General features: G+C 62.7%; 1 protein-coding gene across 2 annotated transcripts in view; it reads left to right on the forward strand.

The window, feature by feature from the left end:
• Positions 1-5,989, forward strand: part of BAIAP2 (BAR/IMD domain containing adaptor protein 2) — a 44,342-nt gene that overhangs the window by 15,917 nt on the left and 22,436 nt on the right. The gene's annotated exons all lie outside the window — the stretch shown is intronic.

Raw genomic sequence — 5,989 nt, forward strand, 5'->3', positions numbered from 1 at the left:
GCCATCCTCCCAAGGCTGCTCACCTCAAGGGCGGTGGTGGACCCCCACCAGGTGCTTTTCAGGGGAAAGATGAGGCTGTCTGCCCCTGCCAAGACTGGCAGCCTCAGACATAGCGGGTCCATTCTACACCCTCCTGTCGGCTTGCTCTGCAGGAAGCAGCGGCAGGGCACGTGTGGTCAGTGTGTGGGCCCCATGAGTGTATGTCACTGTGGTGGGTCTCATCAGCAGGCTGTGACCACATGCTCCCCTCCCTACCTTTTCCTGGGCCGCTCTGGCCCTGACCACTCCCGGTGGTCACCAGCAGACCACAGGGTTGTTGTGGGCCCAGGCAAATATTGTCAATGCCTGTGGAGTCACCATGAGTCAAGGCTGAGGTGAAGCCGGAGGTAGCTGGCCCTTAGGATGGGGTGGGGTAGGACTGGGCTGCACTGACCCAGTCCTTGAAGGGGCCTCCTGGCCACTCCCCATCCTTGAGTCCTGGTGGCACGGTGGTTAAGCACTCAGCTCATACAGAAGGGTGGTTGAATCCCCCCCCCCCCCAGGGAGGGCTTGGCTTTTGGCTCCTGGGAGCCTGCTGGCAGCTCCACCAGGGCCAGACTGCTGGATGGCACTGCCCAGTCGTGAGACCATATTGTCTCTTACCCCCCACTCCCCAACCTTCTACTTGAGCCGACTGTCTTGAGTCTCAGCCCTCGGGATAAAGCATGGATTAGACTGTGCTGACCCTTGTCCTAGTTGCTTCGGCCAGTACCCCCACCCCCTGCAGGGCCCCAGCTTAGTTCTTTCTGAGCTGGGTGTGGGCCAGCTTAGCTGGGCGTGGGAGCTCAGTGGGGCTGGGGGGCCCTCTGACCCTCCCCCCCAGCTCAAGCTTGTCTTCCCAGGTGCACCCTCAGCATCCTGCTGTGCCTTTGTCCCCTTGGCAGCTCCATGTCCTCCAGGTGGCCGCTGGCGCCCTTTGGTCCCCGTCCTCTGTCCCTCCATGCATGTGGGCAACTCACAGCAGTTAGTGTCCAGGCCTGTGGTACCTACCTCATATGGTGGGTTGTCACTCACACACACACCCACCCCTGGGGGGAGGCAGGGAGGCCCTGGGCGCTTCAGAGCTTCTCACAGGCCTTTCCGTGACCCCCACTGACGTCTATCTGCTTGGGGCCCTGGTGGCCAGAGCATGGGACCTCCTGGAACAGAGGGCAGGATATCGGGGGTCAGGCTCTTTGGATTGGCAAGCAGCATTGCCCAGCTGCCAACCAGAGGGTGGAGGGGGAGTGTCCAGTTTGCCCACATTTTGTCAGGAGGAGGGTGGGGGCCCCTCATGCTAGCAGCATTCTACCTGCTTCATTCCGGGGCTCCCAGCGGCCATTTGCTGCTCCCCCCCACCCCCACCCCACTTTGCTGCTGGGGTCCATGTGACCCATTGGACACATGCAGGGGAGGCTCCGAGGAGCATTTTCTGCTGGGGGGCAATTGTGCGCTTTCTAGGCCTGTGGGTTGGCAGAGGTGATTCCCAGGGTGGGGGCAGGTTCAATTCCAGGGGTGACAGGTCTCTGAGGGCCACATCTCAGGGTTCTACCGTCGGTCAGACTGACCAGGGGGTCCGGGCACCTCTGTGGTTTGGGATTTGGCTCTGCATCTCCCCCCCCACCCCGCCCCCCACTCTTTCTGACCACAGTGGTTGGGAACTGGAGCGGGCACCATCTAGTGCCTCTGGTCTCGGGCTAGTGGACGGGACTTGGTGGGATCCACGAATCCCTCCTGCGGTTGTTTCCAGGATCTCGTGGTCTCAAAACTCTTCTTGGTTCCTCATGAGGAGTGACCAGCACCCGGGTCATAGGCAGCCCCTCGGTCTCCACTCGCCACAGCAGGAAGTGCAGCAGTTTGCTTTATGAGCAGAGGCCAGGCCGGCCGGCCAATCTTGATGTCCCTGGGTGTCTGGGGACACTGGGAAGGGTACGGCGTGTACTGTACACAAACTTGAATAACTGATGCTGGCTGTGAACCCTACCCAGCTGGACAGGCAGGGATGGAAGGTGTCCCGTGATCAGGGTGGACCTGGCCACCTGAGAGCGATAGGGGACCCCATGCCCCCCAGTTGATGCCGGAGTGACCTTGTAAGGGTTCCCAGAGGCACTCGCCATTCACCTTTATCCATCTGAGTGGCTGGTGGATGTGGACCGACTGCCGACCCGGCAGTGAGCAGTCCAGCGCCTGACCCGAAGTGCTACCAGGGCTGCTTTGGGACCCAGCGGAGCCCAGTTCTGCCCTAGCACCCGGATGGAGGGCGTCTGGTCTGACACACTTGTGGGAACTTGCTTGGCTTGGCTCCTCTGTCCTGCAGGAGGCCTGGCCCCTGCCCCAGGGTTGTCACTGCTCATGCAGGTCCACCTGGCAGAGGGCAGGCACTGCAGCCTGTGGTGGTGCCCCTGCCCACCCCCCTCTGTGGGGAGGGTGTGTCTTCTGGGGGAGGTGACCTCCCAGCAAGTTACTACTATGTCAGCTGATCTCCAAGGTCAGGTGTCCCGGCTGACCCAGGAGCCTGCGGCTTGAACATAAAACTGCCAACAGCCAGGTCAGTGGTTCTAACCCAGCAGCTGCTCCATGGGGCAAAGGTGTGGCTGTCCCTGCAGAGAATGACCGCCTTGGGAGCCCAGCAAGCCGCTGTGCCTGTCCTGCAGAGTTGCTGTGCAACTGTGGGGGGACGTTTGGCTCCAGAGGGGAGATGGTGGTCCCTGCAGATTGGACCTTTGAGGCTGGGTCACCTTGGTTCTACGCAGGCCTGGGGGCTGCACGGGGTCATCCTCAGCCAGGACCGGCCCGGGGCCTGTGCGGCTGTGCACAGGCATGTGGTCTCCAGGGTCTGCTTGTGTGTGACTGCTGGGACCCTGGGCCCTGTTTTTCACCTCAGGCATGTATGTGCTTGTTGGGTACACCTGGCTCTGTACCCTGGCCTGCCATCTGCTGTGGCCCTGGGTGCCCATGGGATGCAGGAGGCACTGCTTTGCAGCAAGTCCTAGGCAGGTCCTAGGTCCTGGGGGAGGGACCCCTCTGTGCTCCCTGGAGTCCTCATGCTATTGCCCCTGGCTTCGGTGCCTGCCCTGGGAGAGACCCCTGCCCTGCAACCTTTGCTTGTCTCCTTCTTAGGCCTAGGCTGTGGCCCAGGATGGGCAGGGCGCCCTGCGTCCGCAGTTCTCTGGGTGGGGCTGAGTTCTGGGGTGACCAGGGGAGGGCACACCATTGATTCGAAGGCGGTGCCTTGCCTGTGGAACATTCTGGAACCTGGGTAACCGGTGCTGGCTGTTCCCGTCGCCATGGCAACCCAACCATCGATCTTCCCACCCGTCCCCTCCCGGCACTTTCCATTCTCCCTGTCTTTGTGGGCGGGAGCAGCAGGGGTCAGCGATCTCGAGGTTGGGGCCTCTGGGCACCATGTCGGTCCTTCCTTCCCGGGTGCCGCTGCGGCAGCCCTGAGAAGTAGCTGCTCCCTGCCTGACTCGGCCTGGGTGATTCCTTCTAGAAGCTACAAGAAGTCTGCCAATCACAGTGTGTGCCCAGCTGCGGGCCATGAGTAGCCGGCAGCCCAGGCAGAGCGATGGACCCTTGGCTTGGGGTCCTCAGAAATGCCCCATGAAGGCCACGTGTGACCCGAGGAGCCCCCTCTGCCCCGGGGTGAGGCAAGGCCTGACTCTGTCCATGTCTCCATGCTGGGAGGGGCCACTCCTTGCAGCACACGCCACCCTGTGGCTTCAGGCCGGGAGGGGGTGTCCCCGCCATGTGCAGAGCCCAGCAGCAGTGAGGGAGGGCCAGGCACAGGGGGTCCCTCCGTGGTGTGGCAGCACCAGGCGGGGCTGTGGTTCTGCAGTTCTGTTGGCCCGGGCCCCACAACCAAGGGGAGCCTTGGTGAGTCACCCGAATTCCATCTGCTGAGGGCAGCGGACACTCCCTGGCCCGAGGTCTCCAAGCAGCCATTGGCTGAGAGGCAGTGCCAGGCTTGGGCAGCGGGGTACCAGGCACAGCTGGCCGGGGGAGCCCTGCCCGCCTCATCCTGACTCTAAGCTCTGGGGGGCGGGACCCTCTGGTGTCTCAGCAGGCCCCAGCCTTAGTGGGCTGGGCAGGGTCCAGCAGGGCCCTTCTCCACCGACACCCTTACCCCACCTCCACAGCCACTCACCGTGTCCCGGCAACCCGCCCCCACTAGCCTGGGTGTCTGTGGACTGCTGACCCCGTGTGATGAAAGGCGGGAGTCATGAGGGTGGACGCCAGGACCCTTGGGGTCCTGGCATGAGGAGCCCCCCTTCCAGCCGTCCCGGGAGCTCTCCCCAACTAAGTGCTGCTGTCCGTGACTGGTCCCACTACTGAGCCTCCAGCAAGGGACACGGGTCACTCTGGGCTGGGTGGGGCCTCAGCTGCGGGTGTCTGCCTCCCAGTGCATGTGGCTCCCTGTGCCCGGCGAGGGGTGGGAGTGCTGTGTGAGGAAGGGCCTCTCCTGGGTGGGAGTGGGCTGTGTGGGGAGGGGGCCTGTCCCTGGGGCAGGCTATGTGAGGAGAGAAGTCCCTGTCCTTGTGGGTGGGCTGGGCTATATGGGGAGGGGGCCTGTCTTGGAACGAGGTGGCACCCTGTTTTCCACCTGCCTTTCCTTCCCGTTTCCAACTTTCACATTCCAACTGCCGGTGATGATGTGGTCAGTGCACTTAAGCTTCGTTTCCAGGCTGGAGAAGTTGCTAGCACTCCTTGCTTCTTCACCGCTGACTCTAGCGATCAGTGTGCACCTGGACTCAGAGTGCTCGCTGGCCTTCGTCTGTCACAGCATGGAGCTGAGAGCTCGCGGGAGCCCGCGATGGGCCGCCGCTCCTCTCCCAGCGGTCCCCAGCTGCAGCTCAGAGGCTGAGCCGCAGGAGAGGAGAGACCACAGAGAGGAGGTGGGGGTTGGCAGGGCTGGCCCACAGGCAGGAGAGGCCGGCAGCATCTTGAGGCAGAATCCACCCTGTCCCCTTCGGAAGCATCAGCTCTCGTGCTGAAAGCGTCCGGCGGGGTGGGCCCGGCCCATCCACAGTGCAGAGGCCACCGCTCGGCTCCAGGGAGCCCGTGCACAGCAGTCACCTTCATGACGGGGGTCACCATCAAGTGGTGGGGGTGGGGGGAGGCGTGCCAGCCTGGGCTGATCTTTGACACCCCGCCCCAGTGTTCTGCTCTGAACCCAGAGTTTGTCAAGGGCTCGTTTTTATCAGGCCTCTCTTCCTAGTCTCTCTCCATCTGGAAGTCCTACTGGGACCTGTCCACCTTAAGTGACCCTGCCAGTGTTGGGAATACTGGTAGCCCAGCCCAAAGCCCCTCCCCGCAGTATGGCTCTCTGATGGGTGGCGGAGGGGAAGACTTTCTGTAAAGTCACCCAGTTCCACAAAGACCCTCCCAGGCCGAAGGTGTGACAGACAGCTGACGGGCCTCTCGCCACGGGACAGTCAGACATTGCGCTGACCCAGTGGCCCTCACTCAGACCCAAGCTCTGGTAGGACATTCAGACATGGTCTGAGGTGTCCGCACGCAGTCCGGCGCTGGGCCCCCAGCTCCTGGCCAGGCTGTCTCTCCGGAAGTGCTCTGGGTCGACCCTTCCTGTCATTGCTAATGGGGTGCAGCTGCTGCCATGTGGGGGGTCGGCCCTGCTGCGTTCGTCCCTCACACCCCAGGAGCTCCGCTCGGACTGCCGTTCTTCCTTGGCACTTGGGCCCGCCTCTGAGCTGGCCTTGCTTCTGGGGACACGGCCTCTGTTCCACAAGGGGACCCTCTCCCTACCGGGCCCTCCCTGTGTCCTCTTGACCATCTGCACTGCCTTTACAATCCCAGCTCACCCCAGGTTCCCCTGAGCTGGCCTCTCTGGCTTCGTGGGGTCTCCCCAACCTCCTCACAGTGGGATTACGGGGTGCAGGACTATGGGCTCCAGGCATGCAGGGGTTATGGGTTACAGGATTGTGGGGTGTTGTAGTTTTGGGTCATAGGG

The sequence above is a fragment of the Echinops telfairi genome, unplaced genomic scaffold (genome assembly GCF_000313985.2).
Source record: "Echinops telfairi isolate 266 unplaced genomic scaffold, ASM31398v2 ScPeMD7_7458;HRSCAF=8496, whole genome shotgun sequence".
NCBI classification, from domain to species: Eukaryota; Metazoa; Chordata; class Mammalia; order Afrosoricida; family Tenrecidae; genus Echinops; species Echinops telfairi.